Raw genomic sequence first — 14,386 nt, forward strand, 5'->3', positions numbered from 1 at the left:
GGAATTACCCCCAATGTCTGAGACTGTTATCTCTAGATGGTAACTTTATTAAGGGTTAAAGGTTGAGATAAACTAGGTCTAAGTTTATCTCGACCTTTAACCCCTAATAAAGTTAAACATTGAAAACACCCTTTCTTAGTTATCAAAAACTGTTTCTGGGTTATATCAGTTTTTACAAGGAGATCCTTTAGATTCTTTCCCCTACTATAGCAATGCATAATAGATTTCTGATTAACGGTAGGTGGCTCTTTGGGGGTCATTCAGATCTGATCGCTGCTGTGCATTTTCGCACAGCGGGTGATCAGATCTGTGCATGCGTATGCACCGCAATGCGCAGGCGTGTCAGACAGCTACAATGGGCATCGGCGGTCAGTGACGGGATGGTGCGAAGGATCCATTCGCATGGGCATTCACAACGTGATTGACAGGAAGAGGCCATTTGTGGGTAGCAACTGACCGTTTTCAGGGAGGGTGTCTGATGTCAGCTCCGTCCCCAATCAGTAGGATTCAATCACACTGGAAGAGAAAGTTCTGGGCTGCGCAGAGACTACACAGGCAGCTCAGCTACACATGCGATCGCACACTTGCACAGCTAAAACACTCTATCCCATGGCGGCGACTATCTGATCGCAGGGCAGCAAAAAACGCAGCCCATTGATCAGATCTGAACTAGGCCCTTTGTCAGTAGAGATCAATTTACAATGATTCCTGGTTTGTTTTTGGATCATCCTGCTGTTGATATTGAAATGGTTTACCCAGGTGATTCTATCCTTCTTCGTCTCTTTAGTACTTGCTTGTAATAATTCTTGCCTAGATTTACTCAGAGCTCTTGCCTTCTGTTTTTGTAATGTGTCCTTATCATAGCCCCATAGCCCCTATGTATGAATTTTACTAGCACTGTCTCTAATTGATACTCCATTCCCTCTCTGGTGTTGTGTATACGACATATTCTCGACAACTGGGAATATGGTAAACTTGATTTTAAGCTATCTGGGTGGAAGCCTCGATTATGTAAAAGGCTATTACGATCAGTACTTATGGGATAAATGCTTGTCAGTAATCTGGACCCTTCTTTCACTATACACACATCCAGATAATTATTTGCCCTGTTACTTATTTCAAAGGTAAATCCCACCGGATGTAGTATTGCATTATGCTCAATAAAGATTTGTTTCAATGAATCATCTGATCCCTTCCACAAAATAATAAGATCATCTATAAAGCGACAGTACAATACCAAATTGTCCATTATAGAGGCGCTCGAGAAGAAAATATCTCGCTCAACCATGAACATGTAACTATTCGCAAGGGCAGGGGCCACGGCAGGTCCATGGCACACCCCGCCACTTGCAAATAGTACCGTCCATTAAAATAAAAATTGTTTCTAGTCAGCACGATTCTTAAGAGTTCAATAATCACATCCACATTTGATTCATAATGAGCACTATTTGTTAACAGCAGACGTACAGCTTGTAAATCAGCTTCATGCGGTATGCACATGTACAAGCTGTTCACGTCACTGTACACAACAGCCAATCTTCCCCTACTGGGGGCAATGTCTCAATCAAATTCAATAAAGCAGTTGTGTCTTTTAAGTATGAAAATTAATTTTGGACACACGGTTGTAAAACTTTGTCTAAATAAACCGCTATGGGCTGATAAAGTGAGCCCCTGGCTGAAATCACTGGTCTCCCTGGCGGGTTATTAAGAGACTTGTGCACTTTTGGTAATGTGTACATAACTGGAGTTACTGGGAACACAAGAGTTAACATATTCACCAAATCCTTTGAGATATCTCCTTCTAACACTTTCCTATTAAGAAACATATCTCATTATTTTTGAAAAGTTATTGTTGGGTCCCAAGTAAGATTTCTACATGGCCAATTGGCCATCAATTTCTCTAATATAATCCACTTTATTTTGTATGGTGATAGATCCTCCCTTATCTGATGGATGGATGACTATTGTATTATCAGATCTTAAAGAAGCAATAGCCATAGGTTCCTCCTGGGTTAAATTTGAAAATGTTTTTACTTTTTTTGTAGCTCATTAGACTGTACCAGCACAGTGTCTTTAAGTGACCTTGAAAAAGTTTTCAACGTTGCACTATTGTTAATGGGATCAAAAGTAGATCCAGGATGTAATTTTCTCAGTTTACTGTACTTATTAGACTTATCTGATTCCAAAGTATCACTTTTCAGCCAATTCTGATGTTGTTTGACATGTTACACGACCCCCTTTCCATTTGAAAAAACTGACTTAGATTCAAGATGACCGATTTCAAGATGGCGCCCATGTTCGGTACATACCCTAAAAGATAGCCCACCTCACCCATACCTTATGGAGTATTCAGATTTCCCATTTCCTGCACAGTTTTTGAAACAAAAGGGTGTACTGCAACTTTTTAATCACACTGTATAAGTGCACTACTGTGTGGTGGAATTTGAATAATTTTATTATTATTATCATTTATTTATATGGCGCCACATAGGATCCGCAGCACCCAATTACAGAGTAAACAAATAAGTAAAACGTGAAGACAGTGACTTACAGTTTAATATAAAATAGGACAAGTAGAGGGTATATAAACATACTGTAGCTGTATCAGTACACAGCACTTATCAGGGTGGCAGAAAACCAAAGGATTTAGTGCCATCAAAGGGAGTATTGAAAAGAAGATAGGTTAAGTAAGAGATGTAAAAGCACAGGAGGGAAGAGTGCCCTGCTTGTGAGAGCTTACATTCTAAAGGGGAGGGGCACACAAACAGGGGTGACACAGATGGGGCAGAAAGTGAGCGAGGGCCACAGAAGGTTTAGGATGAGAGACGGCTGGGTTTGATGAAGAAGTGTGTCTTGAGAGCCCGTTTGAAGTTTTGTAGAGAGGTGGAGAATCTGAGGGGGAGAGGTAGAGAATTCCAGAAAAAGGGAGCAGCACGTGCAAAATCTTGAAGGTAGGAGTGGGAGGAGGTAATCAGAAGGCAGGAGAGGCGGCGTGCGTTAGCAGAGTGAAGAGGACGGGCGGGAGTGTAAAGGGAGATAAAGTCAGAGACGTAACTGGGAGAGGAGTGGGTGAGGGCTTTGTAATTGAGTGTGAGAAGCTTGAAATGGATTCTGAAGGGGAAGGGGAGCCAGTGAAGGGCTAGTAAGAGAGTGGAGGTGGATGCAGTGCGTTTGGTGAGTAGGATGATCCGGGCAGCAGCACTGAGGACAGATTGGATTGGAGAGATGTATGTGTTAGGGATGCCAGTCGGGAGATTACAGTAGTCCAGTCTGGAGATGAACAGTGAGTGGATAAGGGTCTAAGAGGCATCCTGGGTGAGAAAGGGTCTGATCCCGGAAATATATTTGAGATGAAAATGACAGGTTTGTGATAGTTGCTGGATGTGTGGTTTGAAGGAGAGGGAGGAGTCAAGGATTACTCCAAGACAGCGCATTTGGGGGCTACAGGAGATAGTAGTGCCATCTATAGAAAACAAAATTGTGGGGGGTGAGGTTGTGCGAGAGGGTGGGAAGATGATCAGCTCAGTCTTAGACTAATGTTAAGTTTAAGAAAGCGCTGGGACATCCAAGAATGAATAGCAGAGAGACAGTTGGATACACGAGTGAGGAGGGCAGGAGAGAGGTCAGGGGAGGGAAGGTAGATTTGAGTATCATCAGCATAGAGATGATATTGTAAATCAAAAGAGCTAATGAGTTCTCGTCCAGAGGATGTATAGAGAGAGAAAAGGAGAGGACCAAGAACAGAGCCTTGGGGGATACCTTCAGTTAGTGGAAGTGCGGGGAGGTGGAGCCATGAGAGGAGACAGAGAAGGAACGGTCAGAGAGGTAGGAGGACAGCCAAGAGAGGGCAGTATCACGCAGATGAAGGGAGTGAAGGATTTGCAGAAGGAGAGGGTGGTCCACAGTGTAAAAAGTAGAAGAGAGGTCAAGGACAATAAGTAAAGGGTAGTGACCCTTGGATTTAGCAGATAGGAGGTCATGGCAGACTTTTGTGAGGGCAGTTTCAGTGGAGTGGAGAAGACGGAAGCCAGACTGGAATGAGTCAAGTAGGAGTGGGAGGAAAGAAAGGCAGTCAGGCGGTTAATAATGGAGACTTCTGTGCGGCGTAAAATGAATTGGTATTATTTTGTGACCATGAAGCCACACCCCTATATGTTTGCTGTGCGCCTTTGGCATGCACTGTCCCTATTTTAGTTATGGGGGGCACAAATTCTCTTTCTGGCACAGGGCACCAAAATGTCTAATTACAGCTCTGGTCACACCACACAACCCCTCTTGGTGCACCAGATCCCAAATTTCCTAGTACTGGGCTTGTTTTTCTCATCTCTTTAGCTGAAAAATCCATCTTAGTCGCAATGCGATCTAACTAGGGATGCACCAGGAGACTGATCTGATTAATTTGATCTGCAATACTTGTATATTTGTGTGTGATTGAATACGAATTGTACTGTATATGAACTGCTAAGATGCAGAGGCTGTGGCTTTTTTTTTCATGCCAAGTTCAATTGTGCTACGTGCAACGATTAAGCATCTACAATATGTTAGAAGGGTGGATCTCAGTAGACATCTCTTATATCTTCTGGGGTCCCTCGATTTCCATTTGCAAAAGAGAAATGGGAGATCATATGTGTTCACTTTACTTCTAATGGTGCTCATACTCTTGTGCGATGCCCCGCGACGTGACATCGCACCGGCAGTTCAGGTGCGATGAAATCGCACCTAAACTGCCAAAGTGATTACAATGCGACCATGCGATAGATCGCATGGTAATCACGTGATGGGCACGTCACCGCCGAGTGGGAACGACTTCAGGCCGCTCCCGGCGGGTGCCCATCACAGTGCGATATATTGCATGTGTTTAAAAAAAAACACATGCGATCACACTGCGATGCGTTAAATATTAAGGGCAGCACATACTATCATGAGACGCGATATTCGAGCGGCGTGCCTGTGCATCTTGTCGCATGGTACCTTAAATGTGCATACAATCCTTCGATTTCTCTCACAGATGCTGTCGAAATCGAAGGATTGTATGCCCTATCGCACAAGTGTATGGGCTACATTACTGTTTGCTAGGACGGGCTTTTATTAGAGTTCCTGACCTGACCACTGAGACATGATACATTGAGGTGAACAAAGATTCCTCTTTGACGCCAATCGCACTGTTCAAGAATCTTCATTTTCAGTCAACAATTATTAATAAATATTCCCCTATTAATGATGTAGTCACGAACAGCATGCCCGAAACCACAAAAATGTATATTGCTGCATCTGCAGCAGCTCGTACACAGATATCACTGTTACAGGGTAAGGGGAGCATTGTACAACAGGTGAGCACTATGCAGTGCAATCTATGAGTCAGTCTGGCACCTGCCCTCTGATTGGCTGCCAGTCTGCCTCTCACACACAGTCACTCGAAGGGAACTGTGGCATTAGCGTATCTTTTGTGAGATTAGGGGTTTTAGCCGTGTATGAATTGGATCCAAGGAAGAAGAATCCACTGCAGGCAGATAGAGAGAACCATGGCGCATAATCAGATAAGAGGGGATGGGTCAATATAGGGAAGAATGATATGGAGCAATATTTCAGGGCGGTGCGTGGCATGGGCAGTATCAATTCAGGGGGAGACATGACACTGGCCAATAGCAATACAGGCATGACATGGAGAAGTACACTTCAGGGAAGTACATGGCTTTGGGCTGTGACAATGCGGGGTTTGACATGATATGTGGCAGTAACAATACAAGGGTGACATGGCAAGGGGACTGTAGCAGTGATAATCATCAATGGGCCACCACTGTAACCAAAAAGTCTTCTGAGTAATGGAATCAGTGGGCATTCCCACCCGAATGATCGTGATCTAGGTTTTCTCATATAACTGTGGCACTGGCAAGCAGCAGTATCTGCAGTGTAATATCTGTGATGTCAGATGGGATACACTTCATTAATCAGTAATCTGCACAGTCCTTAATTATCTAAGCCATGAAAGCCTTTATTTTACACTCCTGTCTATTTATTATCTCAAGACACAGAGAGCTGCACAAAAATACCAAATGTATTCTGTATTCATAGAAGCTGATTATGGAACAATTATTTATAAATTCAGTTCCGCTACATTAAGGATCTCTCTGAATAAGCTGTAAGAATCTCAGTCTTAGTAACAAATTTGAAAACAATGGGACTGAGTGGTAATTAGATGCTAACATTCTTCATATTCAGCCCAAAAGTATTATATTTGTTGATGAGACATCTGGAACTATGGAGTTTATACACTAAGCACTGGGTTCTAAAACCCGGCACTTCCAATTATGTTTATGGCCAACATTTAACAGGGCAAAGCTTTTCCTAGTGATGTTTTGCTAGTAAAATCATTGTCCTTTAAATTTCAGTCACAAACACGAATAAAATCACTGGGTTTTAGAACCCAATGCTTAGTAAATTAGCCCCGTATTTACAGTAGAAATGTTGGTTTAAAAAATAAGCTTACTTGGCTGTTACATCTTACAGTATACTAGGTGATTCATCGTGCCCTACGGGCGCTCTTCACACCGTCACAAGGGGCTACGCCCCCTTAACCCTTTTACACCCTTCTGGCATGCAATATTTTTATTATATGGAGCATTACCTCCAATCATAATTTTGTGAGTGGTTAAATATTGCACGGACAAAGGGCGTGCAATGGTTAAGGGTCCGTAGCATCTTGCGACGGGGTGAACAGCACACGCAGGGCCCGATGAATCACACAGTAGGTGCTGTGGTTGCGGGGAGTGGCGGGTGCGGGAAAGATGCGGATAGGGGAGGGTGTCCAGGGGTGCCATGAGTGGGGGAGGGGCGGTTGCGGGGGTGCTGCAGGTGGGGGAGAGGCAGGTGTGTGGGTGCCGCAGATGAAGGAGGGGCGGGAGTGTGGGTGTCACGGGTGGGGAAGGAGCACGGGGGGGAGGGCAGGTGCGGTGGTGCAGCGGGTGGGGGAGGGGCAGGTGTGGGGGTACCATTGATGGGGGAGAAGGGCACGGAGGTACTGTGAGTGGGGGAGGGGCGGGTAATGCTTCTCCTCCTGGAAGCAGAGATAATACATAGGGAGGCGGCATTTAAACTGACTTTAATAAATTAATAATCCATACTGTGCTTACAGCAAATGTTTTCTAACATTTCTGAATTTTATTCCTTCTTCAGAAAACCTGAAGGAATAAAATTACGGAACGTTACAACACATTTAATGTAATCACAGTATGGATTAGCAATGTATTGAGGTCAGTTCTGCATATTACTATTAAATATATATAGCAGAGTGCCCATTTGACTACACACACACACACACACACACACACACACACACACACACATATTTATATGTATATATACTGTCCTACTTTTGGCAGTGGCTCTCCCGGAGACTTGCACAGCAGCCAAGCAGTCAGTCACTATTGTGAGCGCCAGTGTCCCAACGCGCCCAGGAGCGGATTAACAATGGGGCGGATGGAGCTGCAGCTCCAGGCCCCCTACTGAAAATAGGCCCACAGGATCCCCTGCAGTGCTGCCAGTGTTGACAGCGAAAAGTTTTTCCTGTCACCACCAGCAGCTCACTCCCTTCCCTCACCCCAGCCAGCCGACAAAAGTCCCACCTATCTCACAGTCAGACTCTGGGCCAGCCGAAACACCATCTCCGACCTGTAAGAAGCTCCGCCCCGTTATTACGAAACCTCCACCTCCCGTACCCATCAGAAACTCTGCCTCCCACACCAGACAGAAGCCCCGCCTCCCTCACCTGACAGAAACTCAGCCTCCAGCGGCTGTCAGAAGCCCCGCCTCCCTCACCTGACAGAAACTCCGTCACCCGCACCTGACAGAAGCTCCGCCTCCCGCAGTTGTCAGAAGCTCCGCCCCCGCTGCCTCCATAAGCTCCACCCCCACCAGAAGCTCCGCCCCATGCACCCAACAGAAGCTCCGCCTCCAGCAGCCGTCAGAAGCTCCACAGTCATCGGTAGCTCCGCCTCCTGCACCCATCAGAAACTCTCCATCACATAGCCCGCCTCCTGTACCAGCTGGAAGTTTAGAAGCTCTGCAGTCACGATGTCAGGGTAAGAACTTGAAGTTTAGAACTTTTGAAGCTAGATACACGTGATTAGAGCTGGGGGTCAGTGGGGATGACAGAGGGTGGTGGTGGTGAGTAATTGACCATTTAGGACAGAGGTCAACTACTTGGTTGCCAGGAATTTCACAATGTAGCAGTTATCACAGGGTTCACAGCTCTTCCTGTGGATATGCTCCGCCCCGTGACACCATTTTTGCTCCTACCCAGTTATCTGCTGCTCCTCCACCAGTATCTCTGTTCCCTCTCAACCTGTTCCTGCTCCCTCCCCACCTGTATCTCTGCTCCCTCTTCACCTGTATCTCTATCCTCTCCCCACCTGTATCTCTATCCCCTCCCCACCTGTCTCTCTATCCCCTCCCCACCTGTCTCTCTATCCCCTCCCCACCTGTCTCTCTATCCCCTCCCCACCTGTATCTCTATCCCCTCCCCACCTGTCTCTCTATCCCCTCCCCACCTGTCTCTCTATCCCCTCCCCACCTGTATCTCTATCCCCTCCCCACCTGTCTCTCTATCCCCTCCCCACCTGTCTCTCTATCCCCTCCCCACCTGCATCGTTGTTCTCTCTCCACCTGTATCTCTATCCCCTCCCCACCTGTATTGTTGCTCTCTCTCCACCTGTATCTCTGCTCCCTCTTCACCTGTATCTCTATCCTCTCCCCACCTGTATCTCTATCCCCTCCCCACCTGTCTCTCTATCCCCTCCCCACCTGTCTCTCTATCCCCTCCCCACCTGCATCGTTGTTCTCTCTCCACCTGTATCTCTATCCCCTCCCCACCTGTATTGTTGCTCTCTCTCCACCTGTATCTCTATCCCTTCTCCACCTGTATCTCTATCCCTTCTCCACCTGTATCTCTATCCCCGTGTCTGTGTGTCCCTCCCTACCTATATCTCTATCCCCTCCCCACCTGTATCTCTGTCTTCCTCCACACCAGTGTCTCTGCCTTCCTCCACACCTGTATCTCTGCCTTCCTCCACACCAGTGTCTCTGCCTTCCTCCACACCTGTATCTCTGCCTTCCTCCACACCAGTGTCTCTGCCTTCCTCCACACCTGTATCTCTGCCTTCCTCCACACCAGTGTCTCTGCCTTCCTCCACACCAGTGTCTCTGCCTTCCTCCACACCAGTGTCTCTGCCTTCCTCCACACCAGTGTCTCTGCCTTCCTCCACACCTGTGTCTCTGCCTTCCTCCACACCAGTGTCTCTGCCTTCCTCCACACCAGTGTCCCTGCCTTCCTCCACACCTGTATCTCTGCCTTCCTCCACACCAGTGTCTCTGCCTTCCTCCACACCTGTATCTCTGCCTTCCTCCACACCAGTGTCTCTGCCTTCCTCCACACCAGTGTCTCTGCCTTCCTCCACAACTGTGTCTCTGACCGTCTCCACCTGTATCTGTCTCCCTCTCCACCTGTATCTCTACCCCCTCCCCACCTGTGACTCTGCCCCCTCTCCACACGTTTCTGCCTTCTCTTAACCTGTGCTTCCGCCTACCTCTCACACTTGTGTCTCTGCCACCTTAACTGCCTGTGTGTCCACCCCTCTTGCCACCTGTGCCTTCCTACTTGTGCCTCTGCCTCGTTCCCCACTTGTGTCATTGCCCCCTCCCTACTTGTTTCTCTGCATTCTCCCCACTGTGTCCCTTCCCTCTTCACCACCTGTGCTTCTGGCCCCATTTACACATGTGACTCTGCCCCCTATCCAGCTGTATCTCTGCCTTCCACCCCACCTGTGGTTCTACCTTCTCTCTACCTGTGCTTCCACCTCCCTCTCCACCTCTCCAAATGCATCTCTGTCTCCCTTCTCACCTGTATCTTTGCCCCCCTCCCCCTCTCCACATGTATCTCTATCTTCCTCTCCACCTGTCCATCTTCTCTTCCGCCTCCTCCAAATGTATCTCTGCCTCCCTCCCCACCTGTGGCACTACTCCCTTCGACCCGTGCTTCCGCCCGTCTCACTGTAACCGGATTCGCAGGGACAGAGCTCTCTCACAAGCTCTGTCTCTGAATGTGATAATTGATACATCCTTGTGATGTATTCAGTCATCTCAATGAGATTTTGGTCGAATGTATCACATTCTATTCACATCTGAGATATGGAATGTAATAAATATGCCCCATAGTGCAGAGATGTAGTGTAGTAGTAGTGATTGTACTAAGCAGTGATAAGAGTGGAGAAGTGAGCCAGTAGAGAAGTTGCCCATGGCAACCAATCAGCATTGACGTAACATTTATAATTTGCATACTATAAAAGTATACAGAGCAGTTCCACTGGCTCGCTTCTCCACTTTTATCACTGCTTAATACATTTCCCCCATAGTAAAGAGGTGTAGTGTTGAGGAGGATTGCAGTGATGTAGTATGCCACCACATACCCCTACCCTCCCAGGGAGAAATTCTGTGACGCTAATCACACCCACTGCGTGGCGCGCAATAGGCCCTTCATAAATTTCAGCTCCAGGCCCATGTGGACCTTAATCTGGCACTGAACGCGCCGCATTACAGGGAAGAAGATGCACTCATTAAACTACAGCAGCCCTAAGATCCAGAATGCTTTGGTGCTAAGGGCTGCTGGGAGCTGTAGTTTATTTAGTGCGTCTACTTCCCTTTAATGCGGGGCGTTGGGACACCGGCACTAACAATAGTGACTGGCTGGCAGAACTGACTGACTTGCTGAATCAATGTAAAAGGTGAGAGTGCTGTGCAGTGTCAGAGACACTGCCAACCCACTGCACTGCATAGCACTGTCACCTTTTACATTGGGCCTAATTGAGACCTGATCGTTACCTGGCAAAATTTTGCAGGGCTACGATCAGGCACACTGACATGTGTGGGGACGCCCAGCACAGGGCTAGTCACACAGTGGCGATGCTTTTGCACTGCAGGAGTAGCTCCTGGCCAGCGCAGCTTTTGCATGCTGGCCGGGAGCTACTTGTCGCTGCCCGGCTCACAGCGGCTGTGTGTGACGTCACACAGCCGCTGCGGCCCGCCAAAAGCTGGCGTGCCACCCCCTCCCGCCCAGCAAACGCCTCTGCATGTCAATGAGGCAGAGGCAATCGTTAGGCAATGACAGCCATTGGCTGTCAGCCATGCACCGGAGCACTGCGGCGCTGGTGCATGCACACTTCTGACATGATCACTGCAATGAACGGCAGCATGTGATCAGATCAGAATGACCCCCATTGATTCAGCGTCCAGACATTACCCTCCGCGATATCACCCACTCTATCCGTTACATTAGCCATCTCGGGGGTTCCAGGCCGGCAGGACAGGTGCTGTGTTGCGGAGTCAGGGCCTCTGGGGATACTTATATGTATATGTTTACGTACAATGGCCCTCATTCCGAGTTTCTTCGCTCGCTAGCTGCTTTTAGCAGCAGTGCAAACGCTAAGCCGCCGCCCTCTGGGAGTGTATCTTAGCTTAGCAGAAGTGAGAACGAAAGATTAGCAGATTTGCTCGAAAATCTTTTCCTGCAGTTTCTGAGTAGCTCCAGACCTACTCCTAGATTACGATCACTGCAGACTGTTTAGTTCCTGGTTTGACATCACAAACACGCCCTGCGTTCGGCCAGCCACTCCCCCGTTTCTCCAGATACTCCTGCATTTTAGCCTGACATGCCTGCGTTTTTTAGCACACTCCCAGAAAATGATCAGTTTCCGCCCAGAAACACCCACTTCCTGTCAATCACTCACCGATCAGCAGAGCGACTGAAAAGCGTCACTCGCCCCTGTGTAAAATTGCATAGTTTTGTGTGAAATTATTTGGCGCGTGCTCCCTGCGGCCCATACGCATGTGCAGAACAGACGATTTTTAGCCTGATCGCTATGCTGCGAAAAACGGTAGCGAGCGATCAACTCGGAATGAGGGCCATTGGTGGCTGAATGGCTGCAGCACCAGTAAAATCCACCATCTCAGTGAGCCAGTTGCAGTACGTGATTGCACTTTCTACACTGTGACTGGCGGTGACTTTCCATTGGAATTGCTGACTGCCAACCACACGCAGGACAGGCAGTCCCATTGGGAGGTGCTTTCTTCCTCTAGGACTGCCCGTCAGGGCTGCAATTAGTAGAGAGCATGCTTCCACTTGGAAGCCACTCTGCCTTATTGTCAGCCCTACTCAGCTTCCATGGGCTGCAGCTGATGTAATCTGTAGAAGCCGGTGTTTTGCGCTTGCGCAGTCCCACCACCACTTGTGCGCATGCCCCAGTCCCAGCGCCTCTCAGATCTATTGCGCAGGTGCCGGGCCTACTGGAGCTATCTGCTCTAAGGACCAGGCAGCATGAGCAGCCCCCCCCCACCCCCCCTCCCTCCAAACAGGTAGGAGCCGCCGCTGTTTACGTATATGCACAATTTTGAATAGTCCACAATTCACACCCTGATAAAACTTACATACAAACTCCTCATTATAACCTAGTTACTTCTCTTAAGTCCAAAGTGGAAATGTGACCGATTTGCCCATAGTTGCGCACACTCTGTATCTGGTTTTCAGCCCCAATAAGAGACAGCTAATTTTAAAGAAAGGAGTCTATACTTTCTAGCGCATTACCTAACAAAGATACTAAAATGACTTGGGTTAATTTAAAATATATAATGTAATTAACAATAAAAAAATGTTTAACTTCTTTTACAAATCCTCATACACTTCTTCTGTTCCCCTCATATTTTAGAGCATGCCTGGCCCACCTGTTTAGCCCTCCAGTTGTTGTGAAACTACTAGTCCCAGCATGCCCTGCCATCGTTTTGCTATTACAGGATGCTAAATTTGAGGAAGGGCATGCTGGCATATGTAGTTTCACAACAGCTGGAGAGCCACAGGTTGGCCAGGCATGTTGTAGAAAAAGGTATGGTGGCTCAATAATATAATTTGCCCTGAACTCAGTGATGCCTTAAATTAGCACTGCCTTACAACAAGTTCAGGGAAGAAAACAAAACATATGTTTATATTCCAGGACTAAGTATATTTTGTGCATTTTACTGTTTGCAATTCCTGCAGCTAATTAATTCCATTGGGTAAGCTGTTTATAAAGATAAATTGCTGGGAGACTTCTTACATCCCCTGAGTACACTTCTTGGCTGCACCTGTAATAAGCTCAATAATACCTTTCAGTTTTTCTTTAAACACCTTATCAACTCGACAGGGCCTAGCGTCCCACATTTTTAGATTACCTGTATTACTTCCTTTTACCTGATGTACAGTATGTGACGTTAATCCGAAGATGGAAAAAAAAAAGCCTGTGAAAACTGACCTGATTGGAATCTAAAACCACGAGTAATTTTGCAGGTCAGGATAGGTCCGTGAGGGAGAACCATTGCAACAAAATAACAAAGTGAAATACTACAGCACAGCCAGTTCACAATAACGACTATGCAGTGGTGCCGAGAGGGGGAGGGGTGCAGGAGGTACTATTTACCTGCCCCTTCCCCCTTACCTGGCAGCAACACTTACAGCTTCCCTCCTCAGCCCAGTACACGCTGCTGTGTGCTGGGCTGCAGTGTGGCCAGGGAGGCACTTAAAGTACACATTTTCCTGTATTTATCTCTAAGTATGCAGGGCCACGCACCCATGATTAGGCCACACCTGCTGAAAAGTACCTGGGCCCGGCAAGAATCTCTACTGCCCCGCGACAACGTTACAAGATGCATGGGAGGCACAGTATTTACAAACATGTCGACAGAACCCTTCATTGTTTCCTAACAGTGACTATGTCATCAAGGTGGTTTATGGCAGAGAAGATTCTGGATGAATCATGAAGGATTGGCAACCTCTGCTTTAATGCTAACAAAGGCTAAAGAAAATAAGACCGAGTAACATAGGGCCTAATTCAGATCGGATCGCAGCAGCAAATTTGTTAGCTAATGGGCAAAACATGTGCCTCATTTCCGAGTTGATCGCACGCTGCCGATTTTCGCAGTGCAGCGATCAGGTTACTACTGCGCATGCGTATGCACTGCAATGCACAGGCGCATCATACGGGTACAAACAGCATTGTTGTACTGTGCAATGCTTCTAGCGACGATTCCATTCGCACAGCCGTTAGCAAGGAGATTGACAGAAAGTGGGCGTTTATGGGTGTCAACTGACCATTTTTTGGGAGTGGTAGGGAAAACGCAGGCGTGTCCAGGAGTTTGCAGGGCAGGTGTCTGATGTCAATTCCGGGACCGGACAGGCTGAAGTGATCGCAAGGGCTAAGTTCAGACCTACTCAGAAACTGCAAAAAACTTTTTTGTCCCGCTCGGCTGCACATGCGGTCGCACACTTGCAAATCGAATATACACTCCCCTGTGGACGGCGACTATGCGC

Source organism: Pseudophryne corroboree, chromosome 8 (assembly GCF_028390025.1).
Source record: "Pseudophryne corroboree isolate aPseCor3 chromosome 8, aPseCor3.hap2, whole genome shotgun sequence".
NCBI lineage: Eukaryota > Metazoa > Chordata > Amphibia > Anura > Myobatrachidae > Pseudophryne > Pseudophryne corroboree.